At 52.2% G+C, this 14,716-nt stretch overlaps 1 protein-coding gene across 2 annotated transcripts in view; it reads left to right on the top strand.

The window, feature by feature from the left end:
• The window catches only part of KIAA1671 (KIAA1671 ortholog), a 133,573-nt gene that overhangs the window by 18,436 nt on the left and 100,421 nt on the right, over positions 1-14,716 (top strand). The gene's annotated exons all lie outside the window — the stretch shown is intronic.

Below are 14,716 nucleotides of genomic sequence, written 5' to 3'. Positions count from 1 at the left end.
GCACAAGCCACTGTGCCTGGCTAATTTTTAATTTTTTTTTTTTTAAGAAGTGGGGTCTTGCTATGTTGTCCAGGCTGGTCTTGAACTGCTGGCCTCAAGTGATCCTCCTGCCTTGGCCTCCCAAAGCGCTAGGATCACAGGTGTGAGCCACCACACCAAAACGGGGTCTTTTTTTATTTTTTTTTATTTTTTTATAAAAATAAATTGAGACAGAGTTGTTGCCCAGGCTAGAGTGAGTGCCGTGGCATCAGCCTAGCTCACAGCAACCTCAGACTCCTCGGCTTAAGCGATCCTACTGCCTCAGCCTCCCGAGTAGCTGGGACTACAGGCATGCGCCACTATGCCCGGCTAATTTTTTCTATATAGATTTTTAGTTGTCCATATAATGTCTTTCTATTTTTAGTAGAGACGGGGTCTCGCTCTTGCTCAGGCTGGTCTCGAACTCCTGACCTCGAGCGATCCACCCACCTCGGCCTCCCAGAGTGCTAGGATTACAGGCGTGAGCCACTGCGCCCGGCCCAAAACGGGATCTTGATTCCTGTTTCTCTAGCTCTGTTGTGAAGACAGAGTAAGATCGTGGGTAGGGCCCAGCCTGTAGTAATGTGCTTGATAACTGCTAGTTGTGGTGGTAACAGGAGCAGTAGAAAGCTAGTTCCAGAGCCAGATTGCCGAGGTTCAAGTCCTAGATCTGCACACATTCATGTGTGACCTTGGACTGGCCTCTGGCCTCAGTTTCCTCATCTGTAAAATGGAGACAATAACAGTATCTACTTTACAAGGCTGATGTGAAGCTCAGATGAGATAATGCACCAGTCTCCAACCTTTTTGACAGTAGGGACTGGTTTCCTGGAAGACAATTTTTCTATCGACCGGAGGTGGGGGATGTTTCGGGGATGATTCAAGCGCATTACATTTACTGTGCCGTCAGGCCTCTCTGCTAATGACGATCTGTATTTGCAGCCGCTCCCCAGTGCTCGCATCACTGCTTCAGCTCCCCCTCAGATCATCAGGCATCAGACCCTCATAAGGAGCGTGAAAACCAGATCCCTCACACGCGTGGTTTACAGCAGGGTTCGCGCTCCTGTGAGACTCTAATGCTGCTGCTCTGACAGCAGGTGGACCTTATGTGGTGACGCCAGCGATGGGGGGCGGCTGTAAACACAGATGAAGCTGTGCAGCCTGGTTCCCAACAGGCCAGGGGTTGGGGACTGCAGAGGTAATGCATGAATTACTTAGCATGGTCCTGGGCACCCAGGAAACGCTAGTTATCATTACCACAATTATTGTTTTTTGTTACTGTTAGTACTATTCTTGTTTTCGAGTCTCCATTGGGCTGTTGCTTAGCTCTGTCTCCTTGGGCCGCACTTCCTCCCTCTTAGCCTGGTTCATCGCTCGTAAAGGAGGTGGGGACATGATGAGCAGGGCCCTCCGGGAGCCTCCGCGTACCCGGCTGAGTTCCCAGGCCTCACCGCCTCCGAGGATTTCCTCATTTTTCTGGACTTCAGGCTCTTGCTATTTGAAGATCTGCTGAGTTCTGCACTCGCTCATGAAGTCCCTTCCCGCCCCAGGTCCCATGTGGGGACGTCTAAGACAGGTGGCTCCCAAGGAGGTGACGTTCCTGGCTCACAAGGGTCTCTTTGATTGCTCAGCAGTGTGTGTTTCGGGGAGACCTGGGGCTGAAGGGACTGCGTCTGTTGGTGACGTGGGACCCTGCGTTGAAGCCCAGGTGCACCCCTTCCAGCTTCGTGGCCGTGGGCAAGAAACTTTGCTTTCCTGAACCTCGGTTTTCTTCTCTGTAAAGTGGGGGTGAAGAAGATGCCCCTGGCAGGGTTCGTGCTATGATTGATGTAGAATGGCCACAACAGAGCCTGACCACGGGGCAGGGGGCGACAGGCCAGGAGGAGCTCGGACCTCAGACCTCGGACCTCAGCCAGACGGCTGCTGAGCAGCCCGAGAAGTTTCCTCAAGGGCCCGATCCCAGCCGCAGACTCGCACACATCTGAAACCTTGCCTGGGCTTTTTGCGAAACGTTCTCTTCCACTGATTTCTCTCTTACCTTTGTCTCCGTTCCCTCTCAGGTGGCACCGACTCAGCTTATCTGATTGTCCTTGAACTTTTGTGTGTGCGTGAAGACAAAGGTGATGGAGAGAAGGGCATTGAAAACCTGTCCTCTTAGAGTCTCTGCCTGCTGGCGTCCTCCCTGGCCGCCCGGCTCCTCCTCTTTCCCTCTCTGTCCCTGGGGAGGCTTTGTGCATGCAGCCCTCAGGCGGCTTGCCTTGGCTGTCTCCTTCTGGCCCCTGAGGCCCCCCGCCGCGCTGCTGCCTGCCTGGTGCTGGGTGGGTGGAGCGACTAGCGGGAACCTGATAGGCTCAGGGCCTCAGACCTCACCTCCCCGCTCTCGGGACTCTCGCCTGCAATTCTGGGGAGTGACCACAAGGAGGAGGTGGCGTTCGGCTCCCCTCCTAGTGGCTCCAACAGCCCCGCTGGGAGGATCCTTAGCCCTGGGCTCTGGAGGCCAAAAGAAGTGAGTTCAAATCCCACCGCTGCCACCGTGTGAGGTTGGGCACATGACTCGGTGGATCTCAGTGAGCTTCAGTTTTTTTCCTCCGTGAGTTGAGGATGTCGTATCTGACTTCAAGAGTGTTTTCGTGAGCAGCAAATGAGGTAGATCACCCAGCACCTAAATTCTCGATTAACGTCCAAGCTGCAGCGGTAGCTTTTCCTTCTTTCTCCCCTCCCCTTTCTCATTTCCTTCCCCTCTACTTTTCTTTCCCTTCGTCCTCCTCCTTCCTTCTCTCCCTCTTTCTCCCCCCTCAATTTTTTTCTCACCTATTCCACTGTCTCTTTATAAATGGGGAATCCCAGCACTTTGGGAGGCCGAGGCAGGAGGATCGCTCGAGCCCAGAAGTTCAAGACTGCAGTGAGCTATGATTGCGCCACTGCACTCCAGCCTGGGTGACAGAGTGAGACCCTGGCTCTAAAGGAAAAAAAAAAAAAGTATCTGCTATTAATCCCGTCATCGCTTTGATTAGCGACTCTGTGCTGTTGCTTTCTGATGTAGGTTCAGGTTCATCTTTATTTTTCCAGCCTGTGTCTTAGGCCTTGTCCGTCCCCACTCCCGCCCCGTGTCAGAGAGCACGAATTCCATTTTGCAGAGGAGGAAAGGGAGACGCAAGGGGTCCAGCCACTCGCCCAAGGCCACATAGTTGGCACCTGGGGGAGATGGAAGGGAACCCGGGCCCATCTCACTTCCAGCCTTGGACCGGGGCCATCTGCCATGGGACTGTGTTTCCGGCTTGCTGCCAGCCCGCACCAGCCCTCTCTCCCCGAGGGCCTGCAGCACTGGGTGCATTAGCTGCATGAAGAAACAAGACACCCTGAGCCCTGGGACTCCTCCTGGGGCTGAGAATGTGATACTTGTTCAGCCCGGAGTTGGCCGCCCGGAGTTGGCTGCTGAGTGCCGGGGCCCTGCAGGGCTGATGCCCAGCTGATGTGCACAGCCCCGCCCACACCTGCAGACGTGCAGCCTGGCCCCGCCCACACCTGCTGGAGGTCACGAGCAACTGAGTTTACCCCGCAGGGCCTCACTTTTCCTCCTCTGTAAAGTGGGGGACACTAGGAATGACAATGCCTAACGCAGCGCTTACGTATGGAATAGGTACTGGTGTTAGCCCCACTTTACGGATGGGGAAACTGAGGCTCAGAGCCATTAAGTACCTCTCACCAGTTCTGGCTCTGGAGTCCGTACTCCTAACCGTGTGCTTAACTCCCCACTCCCCACCTCATAGCCTACTGGGACGATGGTGCTTCTAAAGCAGTTAGAGCACAGTGCCTGGCACAGAGCAACTGCTGAATAAATATTCGCTGATATTACTGCATTATTAGTTATGATTTGCTGTCACTTTCTTTTTCCCTATGTTCTCCTGAAGAGCTGATGGGAAAGGAAAGTGTCCCCAGTCTTAAAAGTTTTTCTGCAGTTGAGGGAACTGGGGCTGGGTGAGGGGAAGTGTCTTGTGTCTTGTCCAAGGTCCTGTGGCAGCCAGGGCTGGACCTGGGGTCCAGTCTTTCTGATTCCTTGGCCAGTGCTCACTCCTCTGCCCCCTCCCTTGTTCCTTTCAGGTTCCCTCAGGACCTGGGTCCACATGGCAAACCCCGGTCCCGGCCTGGCCTCCTCCCTCCCCCCTCTGCCCAGTAAAGTGAGCTTTGGTCTGAAGTCTCACCGGGATCATAAGATGCGATGACTTAGTTGGGGACCGTGACCTCGGGTTGCAGTTTACCCCAGAGGACCTGCTCAGATTCACCAGCTGTGAGGGCTCCCTGAGATGGGGCAGGTGGGTGGGCTTCTGGAAACTTCTAGAATTTTCTCCCAACCCCCCCCAAACCATGACTGCTCATGTAGTCATGAGTCCTTTGTGGGCTTGCTGTGCCCCAGCCCCTGCATGAGGGGACCTGGATGTTCTCCCTCAGCCCCCTGGAGTTCCCAGCCTTGGTGGGGGTGCTGAGATGGCCTGGGGGGTGTCCAGTGAGGTGAAGGGAGGAGGAGGGGAGCATTCAAGACAGAGGACTCGTGTAGGCACAGGTGTGGAGGGGCAAGGCTTGGGGGACAGTGAATAGGCCAGTTTGGCTTTTGACAAATACGTACGTGTGTGTGCTAGGTGCTGTGCTGGGCAGTGGGCTCCGGTCGTGACAAAGACAGTTAATTAAGAAGGCAGATCAATGATGGCAGTGGGCTCCAACAGCTACTGTTTATTGAGCACTTACTACGTGCGAGGCACCATGTCATGTGCTTTTCCTGCAGCGCCTCATTTAATTTATTCAAGTCTCCCCATTTGGGGGGAGCTAGCAGAGGAGGGGACACTTGTCAGTCCTGAGGGATGGGCAGGTGTTTGCCAATGGCTGTGGTCCGGGGAGAGTGTTCTGCCTCTGGTAGAGAGAGCAGCACCAGCAAAGGCTTAGAGGTGTGAAACTGTGCTCTGAACCAGCGGCCCCCAACCTTTTTGGCACTAGGGGCTGGTTTCATGGAAGACAATGAAATGTCTTCATCCTTGGGCACTCCTTCATGCTTCCTGCCCATGGCGCCCAGATGGTGCCATTCTTCCTGGCACCCGGTCCACTTTTAGGCAGGAAGAACTGGGACATCAGAAGGGCCACGTCAGCCGAGTCTGCCTTTTAAATCAAGAAAGGAAGCACTTTCTCCAGAGCATCCTTCAGGAGGCTTTCACGTACCTATGGTGGGCAAAACTGGGTCACGTGGCCCCTCCTAGCAGCAAGGGAGTCTGGGAAAGTCACCGTTCGGGGCTTCCAGCCTCTGTCATGGAAGTTGGCCAAGTCAGAAATGGCCACTGGCCACTCAGCACATAGCATTGTTTATTACACAGTATGAAAGAAAATGGGGATTGTCGGGTCCTTGACGTGGGAGGACAAACCAGGGTGTTGGACCAAGAGAGAGAATTTGGCAAACATGAGCATGCTGGGACGTAAGAGGTATACTGGGCACTGGGATTTGGGAATGGAAGACATAGTCTCTGTCCTCCAAGACCCCCCAGTCTGCTGGGGAGCAGGGGTCAGAGAAGGGAGGCAAGGCTGAGGTAGAGGGACAGGCAGGGCACTGGCCCAGGGGCCAGAGTGACCCTCTCTGCCTGTGTGAGTCAGGATGATGTACTGGCTATAGCTGCCTGGCGTGAAGCTCCGTGGCGAGAGACTGGCAAGTGCCCTGGGCCCTTAGGAGGCCCGTGAGTCCTCTGACACAGGGCTAATTCCACTTGCTAATTGCCTTTGTCTTTCACTACTGGTGGAAAGGGCTGGGGAATTGAGCAACTTATATCCCAGCTGATTAAAGTTCATCTTCTAGATTAAAACCAGTCAGACCAGAAAAGTTTTGTTACATAGGTCTTAAAAACAAATGACCAGTTATACCTGAGATTTTTGTAAGGGGGTATTTTGTATGCATCCATTTACACAGATATTACTCCACCCACTCACCCACCCACCGAACCCATCCATCCACCCAACCCATCCATCCATCCATCCACCCATCCATCCACCCATCCACCCACCCACCCATCCATCCATCCATCCTTCCATCCATCCATCCATCCATCCATCCATCTACCCACCCATCCATCCATCCATCCACTCACCTATCCATCCATCCATCCATCCACCCACCCATCCATCCACCCATCTGCCCACCCATCCATCCATCCATCCATCCTTCCATCCACCTATCCATCCATCCATCCTTCCATCCACCCATCCATCCATCCATCCATCCTTCCATCCACCTATCCATCCATCCATCCTTCCATCCACCTATCCATCCATCCATCCATCCACTCACCTATCCATCCATCCATCCTTCCATCCACCTATCCATCCATCCATCCTTCCATCCACTCACCTATCCATCCATCCATCCATCCACCCATCCATCCTTCCATCCATCCATCCACACATCCATCCTTCCATCCGTCCATCCATCCATCCATCCATCCATCTTCTACCCAGTTATTAATTCATATAAAGCTCTAAAATAAAAGGTGAATAAATAAAGTTTCTGTCCTCAAATTGCTCACATTCATAGACTTTAAATAAGTAATCATATGACCCAGGATGATAGATACTAGTCATTTACTCATCTCTTCACCTATTCAAGCATCCAGCAGACATTCATTGAGCACCTACTATGTGTTGTGTGCTGCTCTTGACCCTCAGGTATGGCCGTGAACAGACAGGTGTGATCCCTGCCCTCCTGGAGCTCATGCTCTTGTGTGGGGAGACAGGCAGTAGGCAAGTAGCCAGACTCAAAAGAGAGACTTTCAGATGTTACCACGTGCTATGAAGAAAAGCAAATGGGGTCTTGGGAACCAAGAGTGACTGGGGAGAGGGCATTTGGGGCTGTTTGATATTAGGTGGTCAGGGAGGGCTTCTCAGAGGAGGTGACATTCAAGCTAAGACTTGAGGAGGGCTCAGCTATGTGGAAGTATCAGAGGGAGAGCATCAGGCAGAGGGAACCGCAAGTGCAAAGGCCCTGGGACTTGTTTTGTTTAGTGATGATGATGGCGATGATGTCATTGGGGCTGGAGGAAGAGGGTGACCCTCAGAGTCAGAATGAGAGGCTTGGTTTTATGGCCACAGGAGGCACTGAGGAGCCAGGGAAATTTGTGACTGAGGTTTTATACCATCTGAGGCGAGGTTTGGAGCGCCCTCTGGTGGACATTGTGGAGAGGCTGGAGAGGGTTAGCTGGAAACCGGGAGACCAGTGAGGATGTTGCAGCAATCTGGGCAAGACCCTTTAAAAATTTTTTTGTGTGGTTATGGTTAAATTTCAATAACATAAAATTGACCACTTTACCCATTTTAAGCATACAATCCATTGTCATTAAGAACATTTGCAATGTGGTACAGTTGTAACTGCTACCTAATTCCAGAACTTCTTCATCTTCCCAAACAGAAGCTGTACCCAGTAAACACTAACTCCCCAGTCCCCTCCCACAGCCCCCGGCGGCCTCTAGTCTACTTTCTGTCTCTTGAATTTGCCCGTTGTAGAAGTCTCATGTACCCAAAATCATGCAGTATCTGTCCTTCTGTCTGACATATTGCACTTAGCATGATGTCTTCAAGGTTCATCCATGGTGTAGCATGAATAAGGACTTCATTGCTTTCTAAGACTGAATAATATTCCATTGTATGTGTTTACCAAGTTTGTTCATCCCTTCATTTGTTGATAGACACTTGGGTTATTTCTACCTTTTAGCTGCTACGAGTAATGCTGTTATGAATATTGGCGTATAGATATGTGAGTCCCTGTTTTCAATTCTTTGGGGTCTGTTCCTAGGCCTGGAATTGCTGGATCACACGGTAATTCTATGTTTAATTTTTTGAGGAACCACCAAACTGTTTTCCACAATGGTTGTACCATTTTATCATACATTCTCACCAGCAATGCGTGTGGGTTCTGATGTTTCCACATCCTCACCAACACTTGTTACTTTCTCATTTTTTCTCTGTTTGTTTTCCAGAATAGCCATCCTAATGGGTGTGATGTGGTGGCTCATTGTGGTTTTAATTTTCATGTCCCTAATTACTAACAATGTTGGGTATCTTTTCATGTGCTTCGTGACGAGGTGTATATCTTCTTTGGAGAAATATCTGCTCAAGTCCTTTGCCTATTTTTGAATCAGGTTGTTTTTTTCTTAGTTGTTGAGTTGTAGGAACATTATATATATAAAATAAAAATATATAATATATTTATATTTTCTAGATAGTAATCCATATCAGATACATTATTTGCAAATATTTTCTCCCATTCTGTCAGTTAACTTTTCACTCTCTTGATAATGTTCTTTGATGCACAAAAGTTTTTAATTTTGATGAAGTCTAGTTTATCTACCCACTTTTTCTTTTGTTGCTTGGAAAGTGATTTTTTTAATTGAAGTGTAAAATGCATCCAGAAAGAGCTCATTTATACTCAGCCAGATGGCTTGGGTTTGAATCCCAGCTCCGCTACTTACCAGCTATGTGATTCCGACTGGATCCACATCTCCGTGCCTCAGTTTCCCCATCTGTAAAACAGGCAGATAACAGTAGAGCCTACTTATTGGAAAAGCAGTGAGGTTAGATGAGTTAATGCACACAAGGCACTATGAACAGTGCCTGACACGTAGTAGGTGCTTTGTAAGTGTTTGCTGTCATTGCTGCGGCTGTGAGTCAGATACCGAGTCTCTATGCGGCATACACCATGCTGAGCACTGTACGAACACTGGCCCATTATCCCCCCATGTCGTAGATGAAACTGAGGCACAGAGCTCTTACGGGACCTAGTGAGCCCCATTTCCTGGCCCTTTTCCCTAAGTGACCTCCGCATATCCTGAGGTGCCAAGAAGATGCCCATGTTAGAGATTCTGAACCTGATGCTCAGAGTGGGTAGGTGACTGGCCCTAGAACACACAGTAAAGAAACAAAGAGATACCTGGCCTGTGGCCTTGCTGCTGGGGCGGGGAAGGGGCGTCTCCTGGGGTCAGGGTCCTTGGTGGGTCGAAGAAGGGTGGCTGGATTTGTTTCAGCTGCGCCACCTGGAGCTCGGGAGCTCTGAGGGCTCCCGGTGACCGAGACGAAGGGGGCTCCGTGCTGGGTGCTGAGCCGCCAGCGGGAGACTGATGAATGAGTGACAGAGCACCTGCTGCCCTCACAAAGCCTCCCCGGGGGGCTGGGCAGGCATCCTGGCCCGCGTGCACCCTGGTAGGGTTGCAGGCGCTGGAGGTCCCGGTCCCTGCCCCCGCCCCTGTCCCCGTCCAGTCCTTGCCCACCACAAGCCTGAAAGCCCAGTCGGACACTGGAAGGCTCGCCCGGGAGGGGATGCATCGCGCCCCCTGTGGGTCTGCTGGGGACGTCCAGGAGGGTTGCAGGTGGGGACGGTGTGCTCCGCTGTCCAATCGTCCCGGAGACTCTGCTCACTGCCTCCTCCTTGAGATTCACAACGCTCCTTAGAATTTAAAAGACTCTGAGCAGTTCCAGCGAAGAAAACATGCTTAGTTCGGTTTAACCCGGTGCTTCCCCAAACTGGGGCGCTTTACTCATTTCCTTCTTATCGGTGTGTAATTTACACATAATAAAGTGCACTGATCGGATCCCAACTGTGCGGCTTGGTGCGTCTTTGCATACGGGCACACCTGCATACCCAGCCCGCGTCACAGCGGGAGGCGGGACGTTCCCAGGCCCCTGGAAAGTTCCCTCAAGTCCCTTCTCAGGCCCAGAGGGTGGCCACTGCTCTAACTCCTGTCACCATAGTCAGATCTGCCTGTTCTCATCATTGTAAAGTGGACTCCTACTGTGTGACCTCTTTCGTGGCTGGCTTTGGGCAGGCGGACGACTGTGAGATCCCTCCGTGTTGGCGCGTGTAGCAACACTCTGTACTTTCTCCGCGCTGCGTGTGTTCTGTTACATGAGCACATCACAGCCCACGATGCGTGTATCTGTTCTGCGGCCGCAGGACATTTGAGTTTTTCCAGTCCGGGCCTATTGCAGATAGTGACGCTCTTCCCGTCCTGTGTTTTAGTGGCCATCAGCACTTACACCTGTCACGTGTGTCCTCAAGGGTGGCATTGCTGGATGGTAGGGACTGAATATGTTTCGTGTCAGTAGGTTTTGCCTGACAGATCCCCGAGGTGGTGGTACCTGTGCACACTCCCGTCAGCAGCGCACGACGGTGCCAGTTGCTCCCTGCCCTTGCTAACGCTTGGTCCAGTTGGCACTTTGTTGGAGGTGTGTGGTCCTCCGTCCCTTTTTCCAATGCGGTACTTCTCCACACCCCGTTTTGTGTTAAACGTGAGTTTAGGACTTCAGGATATGGTGGAAGATCCAGGTTCCTGGTGCGGCTCCGTCAGTTGGTTCCTTCTCTGGAACTAGAAAGCACCCTCACCATCTCTGTGGTCGTGGCCAGCCCACGTGGTCAGAAAGGTGGGATGCTGTCAGGCGAGGGAGACGCTTGGCCAGCTACGAAGAGCTGTGTGGGTGAGCGGTTCTGATGCAGAAGACAGAGAGAGGCGTCGGATTGGCGTGGGGGAACTTAGTGGGGTGACGTGCACGTCGCCTGGCCTGTGTCGGCTGGGCCTGGACGGTGGCCACTTTGGAGGCCGGAGGAAGAGGAGACTGTGAGGGGCTGAGCCGGTGAGGAGCAGGTGGTTTCCTGCAGGCACAAGGAAACCGACCTGCGGGAATGGTCCGACCTTGGTGGGGAAGACGGGAGAGGGCTCAGTTGTGGGGTTGGACCCCTCCAAGCCTGGGAATCCAACAGCTGCACTGCCACTGGCTGCTTCCTCCGTGACCACAGGAACCCCGGGGCTGAACATGCAATCAGATTTACTCAGATGGTCCCACCCACCACCTGCTCAGTAGGGGCGGGACATAGACTATCTGGAGTGCCACCTCCGGTTGATGGATAATGCCTAAGTGGTACAATGTGTTGAGAAGGACTCTGAGTCGACATCCAGGCCCAGAGGGAGATGGTGCTATAATTGATTAATGATGTCTGCCAAGAGCAGGGAGGGAGGAGATAGGAGTGTCAAATAATTTGCTAACCCTGGCTTAGAGGCATGTGCTACCAAATACACACACACACACACACACACACACTCCCCCAGAAGATGCTTTGGAAGACTTTACATATTACTGCAAATCTCAGAAATATTCTAAGAACCTCAGAATTTATTATATATATGGTTCAACAAGCCAAAGCCTTTTTATCTATTTCTAAATCTCTTCCTGGCTATTTATAACTATGTTCCCGGCGTCTCGAGGCAGGTTTTTTTCTTCCACATTAGTGGTTCGCAAACTTTGCTGTACATTAGGATCACCAGGAGAGCTTTTCAAAACCTTAGTGCCAAGATCACATCCCAGAAATTGGGATGTTTAGAGGCAGGGCCTGGGCATTAATATTTTTTTAAATAGACTTTAGTTTTTAGAACAGCTTTAGAGTTACAGAAAAATTGAGACGATACCACAGAGAGTTCCCACATGCCCACACCCAGGTTCCCCTACTATTAATATCTTGCACTAGGGTGGTGTGTTCGTTATCACCAGTGAACCAATATCGATACATTCTTATTAGTTAAAGTTCATGGTTTATTGGGATTTCCTTAGTTTTAACCTAATGTCCATTTTCGATGCTGAGATCCCATCAGGATGTAGTCTCGGACTTTCCTTGTTTTTGATGAACTTGGCCGTCGTGCGGAGCCCTGGTCGGGTATTTTGTGGGATACTCCTCTACTGGGATTTTTCTGGGCACCGACGGTTTTCGAGATGCCCCCGTGACGCAGCACAGTTTGGGAACGGGGGCTCGGGGCCTTGATTTGTGTGTGTGGAGGTTGTTTATATAAAAACAAGGCGGCGGCCTGAAGGGGAGAAGAGAAGTCAAGAAGTCATTTCCAGGGTCCAGTTGTCTGTCGTCGTAATGAGCCACCCCGGAACTTAGTGGTGTGACACAGTCGTGGACTCTGCAGGTCACAGCATCAAGCAGGGCTCCCTGGGGACAGCTCTTGTCTGCTGGGAACGGCTGGGGCTGGAGTCCCCTGGTGGCCGGGCCGGGCTGACTCAGAGGCTGGGCTCCCCCGCGACTGTCCACCAGGGCACCTCAGTGAGCCTCTTTTTAGGGCATCTTTCAGCTCACATGTCACCCCGGGGGGGCCTTCCCTGACACCGTGTCTGGGAAGAGCCCGCTCCCCTCCGTCCCTGGCACACCCATTTTTATGGGCAGTATTGTCCCCCATCAGAGTGGAGGCTGGGGAGTCTGCCCCCCCAACCCCTGCCAGACGAGAACCACAGGATTGGGGGGGAGGGCCTTGATTCTCCTGTTTACTTGGTGTTGTTAGTGCAGAGTTGATGCTCAATAGACACTTGTGGAATGAGTGCGTGGCTGAGTCGACAGCCCGGTAGGGAAGGCTGACGCTGCACAACTAACTGACCGGAGGAGGGACTGACAAGCCCTTCTCTGGCCTGGTCGCAGGGCAGCCCGGAGGTACAATGTAGGCTGGGTCTTGACGGGTGGATAGGAGTTGACCAGGTGGAGGGGCAGGAAGGGCGGCCCAGGCAGAGGGAGGCTGGACAGCTTGTGTTGCAGCAGGGACGTGCTATCCTTGCCACGTCGTCGTCGTCGTTCCCGGGAGGGGACCCCCGTGGTCTCACTGAGCAGAGAGGAGGGCCCAGCTAGAGGGAAAGTGGAGAATTTAGTCAGGGGATGGAGTTCCGAGGACAAGATCCAACTCCAAACTGGCTCAGGAATCCCCTGATCCGGTGGTTCCTAAGCGCCAGGCCTGCCGCAGAGGTGCCCTGGTCACCTCGGGGTTTCTGAGTCCGGATTTGCAGGCAGGATGCCTTGAGATTCTACGCGAGGAGCCACACCTGGAGGCCAGGCCAGGCAGGGACGGGATTCGGTGAGGAATGCAGAGGAAAGAGGGCGGGGCCGCTGCCTCCCAGCCCCGCCCCGCCCAGAGTGGTGGGTTGGAGCATCCAACTTTTCCAGCAAAACGGATGATCTTGATTTTAATGTGCAATCGCACCCTGTGGTCAGGGCACAGCCGGCTGCCTTCAGTTAGCACACACGGGAGGTCGTGTTTCACACGCGTGATTGCACCGAAGCAGCCTGGCCCGTGGGGCGCTGAGGCTTGGGGACGTGAAGGGACGTGGCCTGGGCTCAGACAGTGGGCAGGTGCCCCGGGAGGGGCTCAATCCGGGGCTGTCAGTGTCTCCATCCCCTCCCCCACCCTATTCGCCTTCCAGGGTAAACAAGGCGCCGGTTTCCTTGTGCAGTGCTCAGAAATGACCACAAGAGGGCAGGACGGAGGCGAGCTAGCGTCAACATTTCCTTTTTATTCTTAACTTTTTAGCCCCTTCTGCAATCAGGGCCTTCACTCCAGACCTGAAAAATCCAAGTTTTGCGTGACCATTTAGATTTTCTTTTTATGCAACTCACTAATTTTGGTACATGAGTCCCTCTGCTCTGTTCCCCATCTGGTCACTTTCTATTTTATGAGCCTGACATCAGAGCTGCCCAGCTGAGCCTGGGACATTCCTCTGCAGCCTTCACAGCCCTGGCTGCCCCATTTATCTTCACTGATGATGTTTCTCTTCTGAAAAAAATATCTTTTTTTTTGGAAAAAAATCATTTTTGTTTTATTTCTTGAAAGGAACGTGGGGGACATATGTATCCGGGGTATGGTTTGCCCATAATGAGAAACTTATGGATATAGAAACAGCATGTTTGACTTGAGCAGATGTATTTCTAGAGATGCTGAGTCTTGTACTTGAATGCAGGGTCTCTTAATAAGAGGAATATTTTGTCACATTTCAAGCCTCAGAGTCATGCCACCTCCTCCAAGAAGCCCTCCTGGGTTGTACTTTTTCCTGTGAATTCCTCTGTTCCAGGCCCAGTAGCCTCCAGCACTGTAACTTATTCCCAAGTACTTCTCTGCTGTAGACTGTGACCTCCCTGGGGGTAGGATTCCTGTTGTTTTTTTGTTTTGTTTTCTGTGTGGGTGTTTTTTTTTTTTTTTTTGAGACAGGGTCTCTCTCTGCCACCCAGGCTAGAGTACAGTGGCATCATCATAGCTCACAGCAACCCCAAACTCCTGGGCTTAAGCGATCCTCCTGTCTCAGCCTCCCAAGTAGCTGGGACTGCAGGCGCACGCTACCACGCCCGGCTAATTTTTCTCTTTTTTGTAGAGACGGGGTCTTGCTGTATTGCCCAGGCTGGTCTTGAACCCCTGACTTCAAATGATCTTCCCGCCTTGGCTTTTCACAATGCTAGGATTACAGGCGTGAGCCACTGCGCCGGGGCTGGTGCTGTCGTTATCAGCCTCATTTTACATCTGAAGAAACCAAGGCACCGGGAGGAGGAGGAGGTTGTCCAGGATGATGCGATTGGGCAGGACCAGAGCTGGGATTTGAACCCAGGCCTACCTGAGTGCAAATCCTGCTCTTGACAGCTCAGCCCCTGGCTCCTTGTACGGGCTCAGTCAAGGGTCGCCAATGGGTTGTGCCCAAGCCTGGGGCGGGGGATGGGTGTCTCTCTTGGTGCCTTCTCTTCCCCTAGTCTTTTGCATGGCTGTCCCCTCCCCTCCCTCCTCACCTTCCTCATCATTCTTCTCCACCTCCTCCTCCTCCGTTCTTCTCCTCCTTCAATAGCTTATTGAGATATAATTTGCACACTAGAACATTCACT

Source organism: Eulemur rufifrons, chromosome 21 (genome assembly GCF_041146395.1).
Source record: "Eulemur rufifrons isolate Redbay chromosome 21, OSU_ERuf_1, whole genome shotgun sequence".
Lineage (NCBI taxonomy): Eukaryota > Metazoa > Chordata > Mammalia > Primates > Lemuridae > Eulemur > Eulemur rufifrons.
Note: the sequence above shows the minus strand (reverse complement) of the source record. Positions and strands in the feature narration are given on the sequence as shown.